The 16,512-nt window shown below is 41.4% G+C and overlaps 1 pseudogene across 1 annotated transcript; it reads right to left on the bottom strand.

Annotated features, from left to right (window-relative positions):
- Positions 1–15,895: 15,895 nt before the first annotated feature.
- LOC698225 (cytochrome c pseudogene) lies at positions 15,896–16,267 on the bottom strand (annotated as a pseudogene). Its single transcript, XR_013408280.1, has one exon. The product of XR_013408280.1 is annotated as a cytochrome c pseudogene (transcript).
- Between the last annotated feature and the right edge of the window lie 245 nt (positions 16,268–16,512).

Here is a 16,512-nt window from a genome sequence, read left to right as displayed (position 1 = left end):
TTTCATGGTAGATTTTGATGAAGACTTTTGCTGTATTGAAAATTGCTCTTTGGGCTGGGCGTGATGGTTCACACCTGTGATTCTAGCACTTTGGGAGTGGATGGATCGCTTGAGCCCAGGAGTTCGAGGCCAGTCTGGGCAACATATTGACACCCTGTCTCTATGAAAAAAAAATACAAAAATTAGCCATGCATGGTAGCACTCGCCTGTAGTCCCAGCTACTCAGGAGGCCAAGGTGGGAGGATCACTTGAGCCTAGGAGGTTGAAGTTGCAGTGAACTGTGATTGTGCCACTGCACTCCAGCCTGGGCTACAGAGTGAGACCCTGTCTTTAAAAAAAAAAAAAGAAAAGAAAAGAAAGAAAAGAAAAGAAATATATAAAAGAAAAGAAAGGAAAAGAAAAAGAATTTGCTCTTATTATAACCTGCAACCTGAAGACTGAGAGTTCTATTTTCAAAACATTTTTGACTGTGAAGATGAGGAGTCTGATACTTTGAATAAACAAAACTCAGGTCCTGGCAAATATGTATTCAACTAAGTGTTAAATTCCCTGAAGTTCAGACACGTCCTCTGCCTAAGATCACACGCTGAGTTAGAGTCGGGACTAGACTCCAAGACTCTTCACCGTAGGCGGCTTGTTTCCCTTTACTCCCTTTAGTATTTTATGAAATGAATTTTTTTTTCTTTTGAGACAGAATCTCCTTCTGTTGCCCATGCTGGAGTGCAGCTGTTATTCACAGGCTCCATTACTGCACACTGCAGCCCTGAACTCCTGGGCTCAAGCATCCTCCCACCTCAGCCTATGGAGTGGTTGGGACTGAAAGCAAACACCACTGCACCCGGCTGAAATGACTTTAAGCTTGGAATTCAAAGCCTCTTTAAAACTTAAGTGCTGACCGTGCACTGTGGCTCACAACTGCAATCCTAGCACTTTGGGAGGCAGAGGACTGAGGATTTCTTGAGCCCAGGAGTTGAAGACCAGCCTAGGTGACAGAGTGAGACTCTGTCTCACACACACACACACACACACACACACACACAAAGTGTTTTTAGGTATAGCTTCTCACTATTTTCTTGTTTCTTTTCAAAGATTAATGAGTTATATACATTGTATATAAATTTCTGAAATGTATAAAGGATGTAAAGGTTTATTTTTCTTGAAATGTTGAGAACTCCTTTTTATTGTATACCACTTAAAATGGTAAACAGGAGACATATTTGCTGAATAACAATGTAGAACTGAACCTTGTGACTTAAAAACAAATCCCCAGCCGAAAATAGCATCTAGGGGAGATTTCCCTGCACTGGAAAGTGACATCAGAAACTACAGCCACAAACAATTTTCTCAGGATAATGGAACTGATAGGGGGCAGGGGAGGTTCTAGAAATCTCACAAAGGAGAATCTCAAAAAGAGATTTGGGCTCATAAATGTCTATTTACAAACCTTGGGTTTGTAAATTTGGGTATTTACAAACCTTGAGTTTAAAAAAATATTCTCAGTGAAAAATATATTGAATTTTGTAAAGGAAATCAGCCAATCATAAAGGATTTTGGCACAAAGCTAGTTTATCTCTCTCTCTCTCTTTCTCTCTCTCTCTCTCTCTCTCTCTCTTTCTCTTTCTTTCTTTTTTGAGACAAGTTTTCTTCTTGTTGCCCAGGTTGGAGTGCAGTGGGACGATCTTGGCTCACTGCAATCTCCACCTCCCGAGTTCAAGCGATTGTCCTGCCTCAGCCTCCAGAGTAGCTGGAATTACAGGTGCAGGCCACCATGCCCGCACCTTGTTTTTGGTAGAGACGGGATTTCACCATGTTGTCCAGACTGGTCTCAAATGCCTGACCTCAGGTGATCTGCCCACCTCAGCCTCCCAAAGTGCTAGAATTACAGGCATGAGCCACTGCACCTGGCCTGACTTTTAGCTTTTAAAGCTGGATATTTGCATTTCTAAAATTCTTAATAATTTGCCTTATTTGAATAATTATGCTACTTCTTGCTATTTTGTTCAATGCCACTGTTAGTATTCAGAGTTCAAGCCGCTTGAACTGACAACTAATGTCCAGCTAGTAGATCTAGCCTAGTATTGAGTGACATAGGGCCTTCACAATCAAACCTTTGGCTTTTGGCCAGGCGCAGCAGCTCACACCTGTAATCCCAGCACTTTGGGAGGCTGAGGTGGCTTGAGCTGAGGAGTTCGAGACTAGCTTGGGCAACATGGCAAAACCCTGTCTCTACCAAAAATACAAAAAAAAAAAAAAAAAAAAAAAAAAAAGCCAGACATGATGGCATGCACCTGTAGTTCCAGCTACTCAGGGGGCTGAGGTGGGAGGATCGCTTAAACTCAGGAGATGGAGGTTGCAGTGAACCTAGATCACTCCATTGCATTCCAGTCTGGTTGACAGAGTGAGATCTCATCTCAAAAAATCAAAAACAAAAACAAAAAACAAAAATATTTGGCTTTCACTCTTGATTCTTTTTAAAATAGACAAGCACAAATTCCCAAACTTCTTCTGTGCATCTGGGGAAGGAAATGATTATATCTGACGTTGATCTAAAAACAACTGGGTCATATCCTTTTATTTATACAAACACTAGAAAGGAGTATCTGTAGGCATTATGGAAACTTCAATCTGTTAGAATGAAAGTGCAGATTTTATTCCAAATTGTGTTCTCTATCTGCCACCAAGAATCCTAGTAAACAATGTAAAAGAGCCTGAAAATTTTCCAGATGAAGGCAGAGGAAGCCACCAAGATGCTTCCTACTTTAGAGGCTATTCAGAAAACTCTGCTATTGGGTGACATAAATTCTTTTGGGACAAAACTCTAAATGGATATTACTTCATTAGAAATTATTACAGTCTTTTTATTACAATATCTATTTGGAATGACACTTTTCCAGAACAGCTCCAATCAACGACTGAAGAAACAACAAGCAACTAAAACCAAAATATAACAACAATAAATTCGTTTACTTTCATAAAATTGTCTTAGGGTTTACCAAGGGATTTTACACATATTTGGTCATTTGAGCGATCAAAGGAGAAATTACATCGTGCTGGTTTGTTTTCAAATGGCCTGCACTTCTTCTTACTTGGCGGAATTCATAAACTACTGATGTGACTCATCATCGAAGGCTGACATGTCTCATGCACCCAGAACGCACCTACGACTGTCGCACACTTCACTCCTGATATTCAAGTTTAGAGGTAGATCACCTCTCTTTAAGAGGTGCCTGAGGCAAATCCATGAAAACAGACTTGAGAGCTGGTATAGACCCGTGCAAAGAACCTCAGCGTCAGGAAATAGCCTGAATTTCAAAATGAAAACCTCTCATATTTATCTTGTTGGGTTTTGGTTTTTCTCCCCCAGCTTTATTGAGATAAAATTGACTATATATATACATATATATTATAATATGTATATAATACATATATGTATATTTATTCATGGCCGGGCGTGGTGGCTCATGCCTGTAATCCCATCACTTTGGAAGACTGAGGCTGGAAGATCACTTGAGATCAGGTGTTCGAGACCAGCTTGGCCAACATGGTGAAACCCTGTCTCTACTAAAAATACAAAAATTAGGCTGGGCGCAAAAAATTAGCTGGGTGTGGTGATATGCGCCTGTAATCTCAGCTACTTGGGAGGCTAAGGCAGGAGAATCGCTTGAACCCAGGAGGTGAAAGTTGTAGTGAGCCGAGATCGCGCCATTGCACTCCAGCCTGGATGACAAGAACGAAACTCTATGTCCAAAAAAAAAAAAAAAAAATTAGCCTGGTGGAGTGGCGCATGCCTTTAATCCCAGCTACTCGGGAGGTTGAGGCACAAGAATCGCTTGAACCCAGGAGGTAAAGTTTGTGGTGAGCTTGCACTCCAGCCTGGGTGACAGGGAGAGACTCCGTCTCAATTTAAAAAAATAAAAATAAAAAAATAAAAAAAATATATGGTTTATAACATAATGATTTTATATATGTATACATTGTGGAATGATTGCCACAATCATATTAATGAATCCATCCACCACCTCACCAAGTTACCATTTTCTGTGTATGTGAATGTGTGTGTGTGTGTGACAACACTCAATATCTACTCTCTTAGCAAATTTCAAGTAATCACAGTATCCTTAACTATAGTCACTATGATGTACAGGTCGTATTCATCTTATAACTGAAAGTTTGTACTCTTTGGCTGTCATGTCCCTGTTTTTCTCACCATCCCCCTTGGCCTCTGGCAACCATCATTCTACTCTCCGCTTCTGTGAGTTGATTTTTTTAGATTCCACATAGAAGTGAGTTCACACAGCATGTATCTTTCTGTGTGTCTTATTTCACTTAGCATAATGTCCTCCAGGTTGAACCTTGTTTATTTGAATCTCAACTCTGCCCTATTTAGCCAAGGGCAGTTTTCATATCTTGTAAAATTGAAACATTTCTTACTTTACAGGGTGGCAGTGAAAGTTAAATAAGACACTGTATGAGATTTGAGCCCCTGAAATTACAGTCGAATCCATTTACATTATCCTAGTTATCCAGGAGCCTATATGTATTAAAAGTAAAAACATATTTGGTGAATAACAATGTTGAACTGAAACTTGTGACTTAAAAACAAATCCTGAGCTGAAAATAGCATCCAGGAGAGATTACCCTGCACTGGAAAGTGACATCAGAAACCATAGCCACAAACAATTTTCTCAAGATACGGAACTGACAGAAATCTCACAAAGGAAAATCTCAAAAAAGGAGTGTCTTTTATGCTAGCCATCACTCTTTAGCCTCAACTAGTCAGAATTTTGTGCTCTAGTCCCAAAGTTATTTTCAGATAGTCTGTACCCCTACATTTATTCAAACAGTATTCCCAAGAGCCAAGATATGGAATCATTGATTCCAATAAGAGATGAATGGATAAAGAAAATGTGGTACATATACACCTGGGAATACTATTCAGCCACAAAAAAGAATGAAATCTTGTCATTTGCAGCAACATGGATGGAACTGGAGGACATTATGTTAAGGGAAATAAACCTGGAACAGAAAGTTAAACACAGCATGTTCTTACTCTTATGGCAAAGCTAAAAATAGTTAATCTCATAGAAGTAAAAAGTAAAACAGGCCAGGCTCAGTGGCTCACGCCTGTAATCCCAGCACTTTGGGAGGCCAAGGCAGGTGGATCACCTGAGTTCAGGAGTTCAAGACTAGCCTGGCCAACATGGTGCAACCTGGTCTCTACTAAAAATACAAAAAACTAGGTGAGCGTGGTGGTGGGCACCTGTAATCCCAGCTACTAGGGAGGCTGAGGCAGGAGAATCGCTTGAACCTGGGAGGTGGAGGTTGCAGTGAGCTGACATTGCGCCATTGCACTCCAGCCTGGGCAGCAAGAGTGAAACTCGTCTCAAAAAAAAAAAAAAAAAAAAAAAAAAAGTTTATAAAATTACAACTAGATAGAAGGAATGAATTCTGGTATTCTATACCTCTGTAGCATTACCATAGCTAACAATAATATATAGTTTCAAATAGCCAAAAGGAGGGTATTGAATGTTCCCAACAGAATAAATAATAGATGTTTGAGATAATGGACATTGTTAGTTAACTCTGGTCTGATCACAATATATTTATCAAAACATCACTATGGACCCTATAAATATGTGTAATTTTTATTTATCAATAAATACATTAATAGTTAACATATATACAGGTTAAGACATTGCAGAAAAAAAAAAAAAGACTGTAATGAGATAAATTATAGGAAGAACATATTTAATTTTATTGACTTGTCCTAAGGTAAAGTTAATGGTTTTGGGAGGTGGGAGTTTTTCCTTCCTCTTTTACATAGATGGCTATCCAAGGAACTAAGAATAGACGACTTCCCCTTTTTTACTAGATCTTGTCCAATTAAGAAACATTCCATTACACAAGCATTCCTTGGCCTCCCAGATGTCACTTTCCTGTTTGTAGTTTTCAATGATGTTGCTTAGAACTATATTGATTTGTTTAAAATGATTTCTGGATTTCTGGGCTTCTGAGAAAGCAGAAATAGTTCCCTTTTATAACTATTTTCATTTGCCCTGTGCATGCCTCCGTGTGTGTTTGTGTGTGTGTGTGTGTGTGAATCAGTAATATCAGTAAAACAATCTAGGACATTGTGACCAAATTATCATGCAAAGCCATAACTCTGTCCCTAAATCTAATTAGACATCTTTCATCACTGAGTGTCACGTAGTTCTTAGATTGGATGTTTATGAAAAGTATATTCAAGGCTGGGCATGGTGGCTCATGCCTGTAATCTCAGCACTTGGGAGGTGGAGGCGGGTGGATCACTCGAGGTCAGGAGTTTGAGACCAGCCTGGCCAATATGGTGAAACCTCATCTCTACTAAAAATACAAAAATTAGCTGGGCATGGTGGCATACGCCTGTAATCCCAGCCTCTTGGGTGAGGCAGGAGAATCGCTTGAACCCGGGAGGTGGAGGTTGCAGTGAGCCGACATCGCGCGACTGCACTCTAGCTTGGGCAACAGAGCCAGGCTGCGTCTAAAAAATTTTTTAAAACAGCATAGAGCATATTCAGTTGAGATGAAAAACCCATTTACATATCTTAAGAACCAAAGAAATGCAAAATCAAGAGATCATTCAGGTGAGAATTGCACAGCCCCACAGGTAGAAGAAGAGCATGAAGTGAATGGTCACAATAGGCTACAGACCCACAAATTATGAAGTCCTTGTTACAGACTATAAATCAGGCTCAGGATGCTCTGTCGCCATGCCTGATGAGAGTCCAACGAGGACACCAATCCTGAAAATTACATGGAAAGATAAACTCCAGATTTAGATAGTTTGAAAAGATAGTTTCCTTTGTATTATATTTTTCTACCAGGAGAAGAATGTGTATTAGGTATACAAATGTTTAAGAGAATAAAATCTTTAGGATTAATATTCTGCGTGGAGAGTGTATCATATCTGGTATTCTATGTATGTTTAAGAAAGTAGAACATGTAAGAAATTTGGACCTATATGTTAGTCTATGTAGTTAGTGTTTACGAAAGTTGGGCCTAATTTTAAATTAGAGTTACTAAGGCAACTCCTCCTTACTCCACTTTGGCTTAGCAGACTCCAAAGCCCCTTTTTCCCACGTCCACACACTCCTCAAATATAAAAGTGATCTACACAGTGAGTCAGATCAGAACAGTTCAAGATCTAGTCAAAGCGACACCATTGAAGCCTGCACTACATGACCACACAAAAGAGTGGCTGTCTGGAGCAGGGGGCTCCCAACTGTAATCCCAAGAGTGGGAGGCAAAGACGGGAGGATCGCTTGAGCTCAGAAGTTCAAGACCAGTCTGGGGAACAAAGACCCCATCTCCAAAAAAAATTTTTTTTTAAGTAGCTGAGTATGGGGCCACAAGCCTGTAGTTCATCCTAGCTACTTAGGAGGCTGAGGCAGGAGGATGGTTTGAGCCTGAGAGGTCGAGGCTACAGTCAGTCAGATGATGCCACTGCACCCCAGCCTGGGCCACTGAGCTAGAGTCTGTCTTAACAAAACAAAACAAAACAAAACAAAATGGTGGTCACCTGAAAGGTATCTTACTTCCACTGATGCCCACAGTTAACATGGACCAGCTCTGGGCACCCCTCCCAACCCCCAAATGCCCAATTAATCAGCAGTGCTTGTTCACAGAGGTAACTAATATTAAGCATCCTGTTTGTTAATTTACTTACTTTACAATAGCACTTAGAACATTTAACATTTATCAAAATTTTCTATCTCTGTGGATTTTGTTAGGACTGAGAGCAAATCATGCTTTCTACTCACTTTCTTAAATAAAAATGATAAAAGCCGGCCACGGTGGCTCATGCCTATAATCGCAGCACTTTGGGAGGCTGAGGTGGGCGGATCACGAGGTCAGGAGAGAGAGACTATTCCTGGCTGACATGGTGAAACCCTGTCTCTACTAAAAATACAAAAAAATTAGTCGGGCCTGGTGGCAGGCGCCTGTAGTCCCAGCTGCTTGGGAGGCTGAGGCAGGAGAATGGCGTGAACCTGGGAGGCGGAGCTTGCAGTGAGCTGAGATCGGGCCACTGCACTCCAGCCTGGGTGACAGAGCAAGACTCTTGTCTCAAAAAAAAAAAAAGATAAGAATAATACAAAACCTAACTCTTCCTTTAACAAATAAGCTCAAACAATACAATAAGAAAAGGATGAGAAAATAAAAGTTTTACACTATCCTAACAGGTATCAGAGGTTTTGTTTTGTTTTGTTTTTTGTTTTGCTACTCGGCCTCCTGAGTAGCTGAGATTTCAAGTGCACTCCACCACAGTGGGTTAATTTTTGTATTTTTATGTAGACATCGGGTTACACCATGTTGCCTAGGCTGGTCTGGAACATCTGGGCTCAAGCAAGCTGCCTGCCTTTGCCTCCGAAAGTGCTGGGATTACAGGTGTGAGCCACCATGCCTGCCAGAGTTTTTTTTTTTTTAAGAGTTTTTTTTTTTTTTTTTTTTTTTAACTGCTCATGCATTTTCTTGTTTCCAATTGCTCTGTAAATGCTCTGACCACAGTATGTTATGAACACAACAACGCCACCTCAATTCTCTTAGATTGCATGGCACTAGTTTAAAAGTTAATGGTGAGGTACTGGGCCCGGTGGCCCTTGCCTATAATCCCAGCACTTTGGGAGGCTGAGGTGGGAGGACAACTTGGGACCAGGAGTTTGAGACCAGCCTGGACAACATAGTGAGATCCCATTTCTACAAATAAATTTTTAAAGATTAGTTGGGCCTTGTGGCGCACGCTTGTAGTCCCAGCTACTTGGGAGGCTGAGGCAGGAGGACCCCGTGAGCCCAGGAGTTCAAGGTTGCAATGAGCTGTTATCCACCACTACACACCAGCCTGGCTGACAGTGAGATCCTGTCCCAACAAAATTAAAATTTGAATAAAAAATAAAATAACAATTAACAGTGGGCCGGGCGCGGTGGCTCAAGCCTGTAATCCCAGCACTTTGGGAGGCCGAGATGGGCGGAACACGAGGTCAGGAGATCGAGACCATCCTGGCTAACACGTTGAAACCCCGTCTCTACTAAAAAAAAAATACAAAAAACTGGCCGCGTGACGTGGCGGGCGCCTGTAGTCCCAGCTACTTGGGAGGCTGAGGCAGGAGAATGGCGTAAACCCGGGAGGTGGAGCTTGCAGTGAGCTGAGATCCGGCCACTGCACTCCAGCCTGGGCGACAGAGCGAGACTCCGTCTCAAAAAAAAAAAAAAAAAAAAAAAAGAATTAACAGTGAAGGAGGCTACAGAGGCTTCTTGAACTTTAAGGTGAATTTGAATCGCATTGAAATCTTGTTAAAATGCAGATTCTGACTCAGCCGGCCTGGATCAGGGCCTGAGATACTGCATTTTAATTCAGCTCCTAGAAGATGCAGACTTCCTTACACCCCTTCTCATACTGAGTGGCAAGGATGGTAGCAGTGAGTTAGACCAAGCCAGAACTAGAGTTTAATTTTGCTCTGGAGGCAGAAATGCATAAGGCAAGATCTCACAAGAAAAGTAAAGGCATTCTGTATGTGGGATTTTCCTTTCCTAAAAACCATTCCGGGGTGGGTGGGTGTGCGAGTTTTTCCCAAGTCACGCAATACTGATGAGTCTCCTACATTTGAACTCTTGGATCTCTGTCATTCAGTGTATTAATGGTGAGTCCATCGCAGATTGCCTGGATCCCTTGAAATGTGGGTAAAAGAAAGGGGCTCTGGCCAGGCATGGTGGCTCATGCTTGTAATCCCAGCACTTTGAAAGGCCAAGGAAGGCAGATTACCTGAGCTCAGGGGTTCGAGACCAGCCTGGCCAACATAGTGAAACCCCCTTCTCTACAAATAATACAAAAATTAGCCAGGTGTGCTCCTGTAATCCCAGCTGCTCGGGAGGCTGAGGCAGGAGAATTGCTTGAACCTGGGAGGCGGAGGACGCAGTGAGCTGAGATGACACCATTGCATTGCAGCCTGGGTGAGAGTGAGACTCCATCTAAAAAAAAAAAAAGTTATCTTCCCAAGGTGGGATCCAGTGAAGTTTGGTCTAGTAATTGTTTATTTAAATAAACTCTTCTGGTAATAAACCTTCAGGGCAGGGAATTTTGAGGCTAAGATGAAAGAAAGCCCTGGCTGAAGAAACAATGACCAAAGCCACTCAATTGTCACTTCAGTGCCGGTGAGTGTGGATGCAGGTGCCCAGTAAGGCCTGACAGCAATATATTCCTCAGGGTGAGTTATGACCCAGGCATCAAAGGAGGCAACCTCAACGCCCGGCTGCCAGGAGGAACATGATAGTCAAAGGAAAAAACAAGGGTGGGGCCCCCGTGAAGAGGCAAAACATATTCTCACTTTCATCAGAAGCTAGGATCAGCTGGGTGGATTACCCAGCCTTTGGCTAGAGTTCTGGAGGATTCAGATTAGAGATGTTGGATCAAAACAACGAAAGAAAAGACTGAACAGAGCCATTCTGTAAACACGGGCCGAATTCTACTATTTGGTGCTCTACCCAATGTTGTGATTACTACTGAGTGCTTCCTCTCTTTGTTTGTTCTTCTGAGCCAACCTTTGTCCTCTCTGCCTAGACACTCATTTTCCTGGTAGGACACTTTGAGTTCCGGAAAGACGACGATGAATAACTAAGGCTCAGGGAGAGATAAATACTGCTCTGTCTGCAAAACCACAATGCCTGGCAACCAGCTAGAGTCCCACACTTGGAAACAGAAAGAAATCCTGGGGTTTCTAGAAACCAAACCCACTGGAACCACACAACTTCAGACAAAGCCATTGCCTTCCTTGGGCACAGCTTAATACTCTCTAACGATGATCACAGCAGAAGCCCTATGGACATGTGTACTGTAGCAGTTGGGGAGGGTGTGAGGTGGGAAAAAAAAAGTTTTTTTTTCTTTTAAGTTTCCATGCTTTTGAAGCCTGAGTTGAAATAAGGAGAGAGGAAGCAGCTGAGAAAAGCAGGAACTAATAGGGCAGCTGACTCACAGGCGCAGAATCTCAGGTTCATTTGCTCTCAGCAGAAAATTCTCTCTTTCCAATCAGTTCCACTGTTTTCACTTACCGAGCTGATAGCCTAAAAATAGAGATGAATGTGGAACATTATCTTTTAAAAATGCACCTCCCTCTGGGAATGGTAATAAGCCATCAGCCATTCACACATTGTTGTGAATTAGTTTAATTTAGTGAGTGGCAATTAGAATGGAGGAAATTTAGAAAGTAAGTAATCAGCCTTTATTTTACACATGAGGAAATTATGGTCCAGAGATGGGGGCTTCTTGCTTGAGATCACACAGAACGTAAACAGCAAACAGAGGTAAGCTGCAACTACTACTCTCCCAGGTCTCCTGTGAGATCTGCCGATTCACATTCTCTTGGCATTCATTATGACATTTGTTTATTTATGTGTTTGAGACCGAGTCTCAGTCTGTCACCCAGGCAGGAGTACAGTGGCACGATCTCGGCTCACTGCACCCTCCTCCGCCTCCCAAGTTCAAGTGATTCTCGTGCCTCAGCCTCCCGAGTAGCTGGGATTACAGGCATGAGCCACCATGCCTGGCCATGACTGACATTTAAAATAGTCATCTGTTGAGCATCCCTAGCATGCCAAGTGCAGGAGGAAGAGTTGGAGACACAATAGATGTGGCTGTCACCTCATGGAGCTGATAGTCCAGCTGGGAGACTAGTAAGTGAATACAGGATCAAGGACCACTGCCCAGTAAATGAAGCAACTATGACTTCTGCTACGTTATGAAGAAAGAAAACAAGACATAGAGATCAAGAAGGAGAACGATTTCAGATGAGGTGGCAGAAGAGGCCTCAGGGAATTTCAGCTGGGATCTGGAGGATGAGAAGGTGCCAACCTCGATAGGAGAGTGTGAATAAGTGTAAAAGTTTCAGGAAAGAAAGCTGCATGTGGTCCAGTAACTGACAAAAGGTCAAGGTGCTTTACATTGGACTTTCAAGATCTGGGTTCAAACCCTGGCTCCATAACCTACCAGCTCTGTGGCCTATGCACCTCCTGAGCTCAGGGATTTCAAGGTCATAAGAGATAGTGGTTAGAGATATTGTCTTCATCGGACGGCCTTTGAGATTAGAATTCATTCATTTACATTTCACTTGACTTCTGTTTTGGATAGTTATTGCTAAGTTTCCTATGCTATACAGTGACATTTTTCAGTTCTGAGGAACATAAAAATGTCTTTTACTATCACACTGACTTTCCAAAGTCTAATACTTGGACATTGCTAACTCTGTGACTTTATTTTAAGATCTTGACACGGTTCTAATTATACATTATATCTTTATTTCATTGTACTGTTGCTTGATAGTACTGAAGAAGATACTAATACACCTGACTCTGATTTTAATATCACCCTTCGCTCTGTATTTTAATTTCTGCTGCCACTAACAGATGGTAGCCTCTGTGAATTTCTGAAACTGCCCTTTAGAGATGGAATGAAATGGATACCATTTGGAGATCACTGGAAAAGCTCAAAGCAAAATTTATTTTATTGTTTTGTTGTTTTCTTGTGAGTCCCATTAGATGGTTCCTGTGCTATCCAATCGTTCTTATTTATCTATTTATTTATTTAAACCTTCAGTTGATGTGTAACATACAGAAAACAGAGTAATAAACTTTCACAAATTGAAGACACATATGCAAACAGCAGCACCCCAGTTAAGAGATAGAATGTTATCAACACTCCGGAAGCCCTTCTTTGACCCCTTAAGTTACAAAATCTTGTAAGGGGGACCACTATTATGACTTCTAATGCTTATAGTAGTTTTGCCTGCCTTTGTACCTTTTATAAATGAACCCACAAAGTATGCACTCTTTTGTGTCCGACTTCTTTCACTCCACATGTTTGTCATATTCATTCACATTGTTGCCCGTAGTTATAGATCACTTACTGTAGTCGCTACATGGTCTTTCACTGTGGGAAAAGATGACAATTTTTGCATTTTATAGTGGTTGGGTGTTCAGATAGGGTTCCAGCTTGGGGCCACTACAATTAGGGCTGCTGTGAATATTCTTGGACATGCCTTTTGGTGAACATGTACGTACATTTCTATTTATAACTGGGAAGGAAATAACTCGGACCACATCAATTTGAATTTTATTTGCATATTCTTTGAGCAATTAACATAAACACATGCTTTAAAATATTCAAAAGTTACAGAAGAGTGTACAGTAGAAAATAGTTGTCCCTCCTACTCCTGCCCACTAACCACTCCATTCTCCTTCTGAGAAGCTTACTGTTATCCATTTCTTATGAAAAAAAAAAAAATATATATATATATATATATGGCCCTGGGCACAGTGGCTCACACCTGTGGCACTTTGAGAGGCTGCGGCGGGCAGATCACTTGAGCTCAGGAGCTCAAGACCAGCCTGGCCAACATTATGAGAGCCAGTCTCTACTAAAAATGCAAAAATCAGCCAGGCGTGGTGGCACATGACTGTAGTCCCAGCTACTTGGGAGGCAGAGGCACGAGAATCACTTGAATCCAGTCAGCGGAGGTTGCAGTGAGCCGTGATCACACCACTCAACTCTAGCCTAGGCAACAGAGAAAGACTCTGTCTCAAAAAATGATAATAATAAATAAATAAGTAAATAAAAATGGCTTTCTTTTTGGAACTATCACATTTTATCAGTTGCAATCACAGCTTTATAAACACATCCTAATTGACTGAACTGCGGTCCTAATAATACTAATAAACCGCGTGTGAACATTATAGTTTACATACTTTTATCTACTCTCACTATTTAATCTTCCCCCAAACTGAGGAGGTAGGCACAGAGTTAAGACAACCATTTAACAGATGAGATAATGAAGCCCCAGAGAAGTCAATCCTTTGCCAAAGAACATGTTGGGTTTCCAATGGCAGAAGTAGGAGTAAATCCAGATTTCTGGCTAAAACTAAGTAACTACTTCTAGTTACCTCCTGCATTAAGGAATCAGAGTTAATATCTGACAGCAACAATGTCAAAACTGACAGTGCCTGGTACCTAGGGCTCCTGTGTCTCTTGGGAGCCAAAGCTGCCCTGGGATCTGTGCTGGACCCAAGCCTCCTTTAGCCGAAAGCTCCCGAGCTCCACAGGGCAGAGTTATGGGGACGTTGAAAGGAGAGGGGGGAAACTCTCATGCCTCCCGACAAAGGTTGGAGATCCCGTGCTCCTTTCCTGCCAGAAAGTCACTCAATCAGATAAATGTGGGTATTCTATTTTTGCATATTCCCCAAGAGACAGCTTTTAAAAAGTTACCTACTGATGATGACCGAGCTAACTCATCTCCACTTCCTGGCCTGTTTGTGCATTTGAGGTCTCATGTTCAGAAAGTGATTCATTTCCTCTTTTTCTTTTAGTTTCCTTTCTCTATTTGTCACCTCTTTTTTTTTTTTTTCTCTGAAATCAAAATGGTTCTGTTTATAATCACAGATTTCTGGTTGCAATTTGGCCTGTCATGTTTCCACCCAAGCACTGTGGCTTGCAAGCTTTCCCAGGAACAGCTTGTGTGTTTGAAATGAAGAATACACTATTTTAAAGTTTATTCCAGGGACTTTTAGGGTGGAACTGCCCCTCTTACTTGCCCTATTCCCTTCATTTTAGAAGTGGTCTTTTGACTTTTTTCATAGTATTATTTTACTTGTTATATGTAAGAGGTTTATTTGGAAACAGAATGCTTGTTTGCTGGTGCTGCAAAGAAATAGTACTCGCACATAAATTTAATTTTCTTTTTTTTCCCCATGATCTGTGGTTTTCTTTTTAATTATCTTTAGTCTTGTGATCACACATAATTTTAAAATTTGTATATATCTCTGCTACTTTAATCCTTTTAAGTTGGCAAAAGCACCATTCCCAATCACAAATACACAGTTCCACAGTTTTATGTTTCTGAATGGCTGTTTAAAGACAATCCTAAATTATAACTTAGTTTGACTTACATTGTAAAGAATTCAAGAGTGAGGTTTAACTTGCTTCTATTTTAAAAGCATGTGACCTTATAGATTTATAAGATGTGAGAAGTGTTGAATAATCTTTAATAGTACACATAAACAATACTAAAATGCCTTTCGATAAGTAAAAGGAACCATTTTAAATATACAGAATTATAATTAGATTGGCATCGTTAAGGCCAAAACTCTAGACATTGCTACCTTATTTATCTTCAACCCTTGCCTTTAAGAGGCAAATGACAGGTGAATCTTGCTTGGTTCTGAGACAGTGAAGGAATTTCCCCAGAATTTAAATATATTCATATAACCAGCTATATAAATCTAAATATAAAACCAATCTCCAGTTTTTTTTTTTTTTTTTTTTTTTTTGAGACGGAGTCTTGCTCTGTCGCCCAGGCTGGAGTGCAGTGGCCGGATCTCAGCTCACTGCAAGCTCCGCCTCCCGGGTTTCCGCCATTCTCCTGTCTCAGCCTCCCGAGTAGCTGGGACTACAGGCGCCCGCCACCTCGCCCGGCTAGTTTTTTGTATTTTTTAGTAGAGACGGGGTTTCACCGGGTTAGCCAGGATGGTCTCGATCTCCTGACCTCGTGATCCGCCCGTCTCGGCCTCCCAAAGTGCTGGGATTACAGGCTTGAGCCACCGCGCCCGGCCTCCAGTAAGTTTTAAGATGGCACGCACCATCTTTGTGAAAAGCTGAACGTTACTAACGAAGTCTAATCATATCTTTGGAAGGGGTCAACAGTGATAGCATTTACTGAATTGGAATTACTAGTAAAATTCAAAAACTGAACATATTCATTTAACCACAAGCCAGTCTTAGTTTTAAATCAGGACTGCCCAGCAAAATATGCTGTCAGTCATTCACGATCTGAATTCTGGTGTATGAGATCTATTAAAGTATGGTACACATAAAAAAACATGAGACATTTGTTTTGTAATAAATAAGGCAGTGGCCAATTATTACTCATTAGTAGCTTTTTTGAGATAAGCTATCAAGTCTGCCCTTTCTTCCTTCTTCTTAATGCCGACAAAGATCATTTTTGTTCCAGGGAGGCACTTCTTGGGATTCTCTCCAAATACTCCATCAGTGTATCCTCTCCCCAGGTGATGCCTTTGTTCTCATTGGCGGCTGTGTAAGAGTATCCAGGGGCCTGAACTGTCTTCCGCCCGAAGAGACCATGAAGATTTGGCCCAGTCTTGTGTTTGCCTCCCTTTTCAACGGTGTGGCACTGGGAACACTTCATAGTAAAAATCTTCTTGCCTTTCTCAACATTACCCATATTTAATTCTCTTTTTAGTCACTGGTGCAACGAAGATTCCCGCTCCGAAGCAGGACGTCCCCACACTCTAACTTTCTTAGTAAGGCCATTTTTACTTTCTGCAGAAAGGGTGCTCGTGGCAGATGGAACAATGGCGAGAGCACATCCAAACAAAGGAAGGAAGCAATTTTTATTCCTTACGCAGTTTGTCCCTGCTACTTTGTCCTGTCTCCATTGGCCAGAGCCAGACAGCACAATCTAAACTAAAACCTGATTG

The sequence above is a fragment of the Macaca mulatta genome, chromosome 18 (assembly GCF_049350105.2).
Source record: "Macaca mulatta isolate MMU2019108-1 chromosome 18, T2T-MMU8v2.0, whole genome shotgun sequence".
Classification (NCBI taxonomy): Eukaryota; Metazoa; Chordata; class Mammalia; order Primates; family Cercopithecidae; genus Macaca; species Macaca mulatta.
Note: the sequence above shows the minus strand (reverse complement) of the source record. Positions and strands in the feature narration are given on the sequence as shown.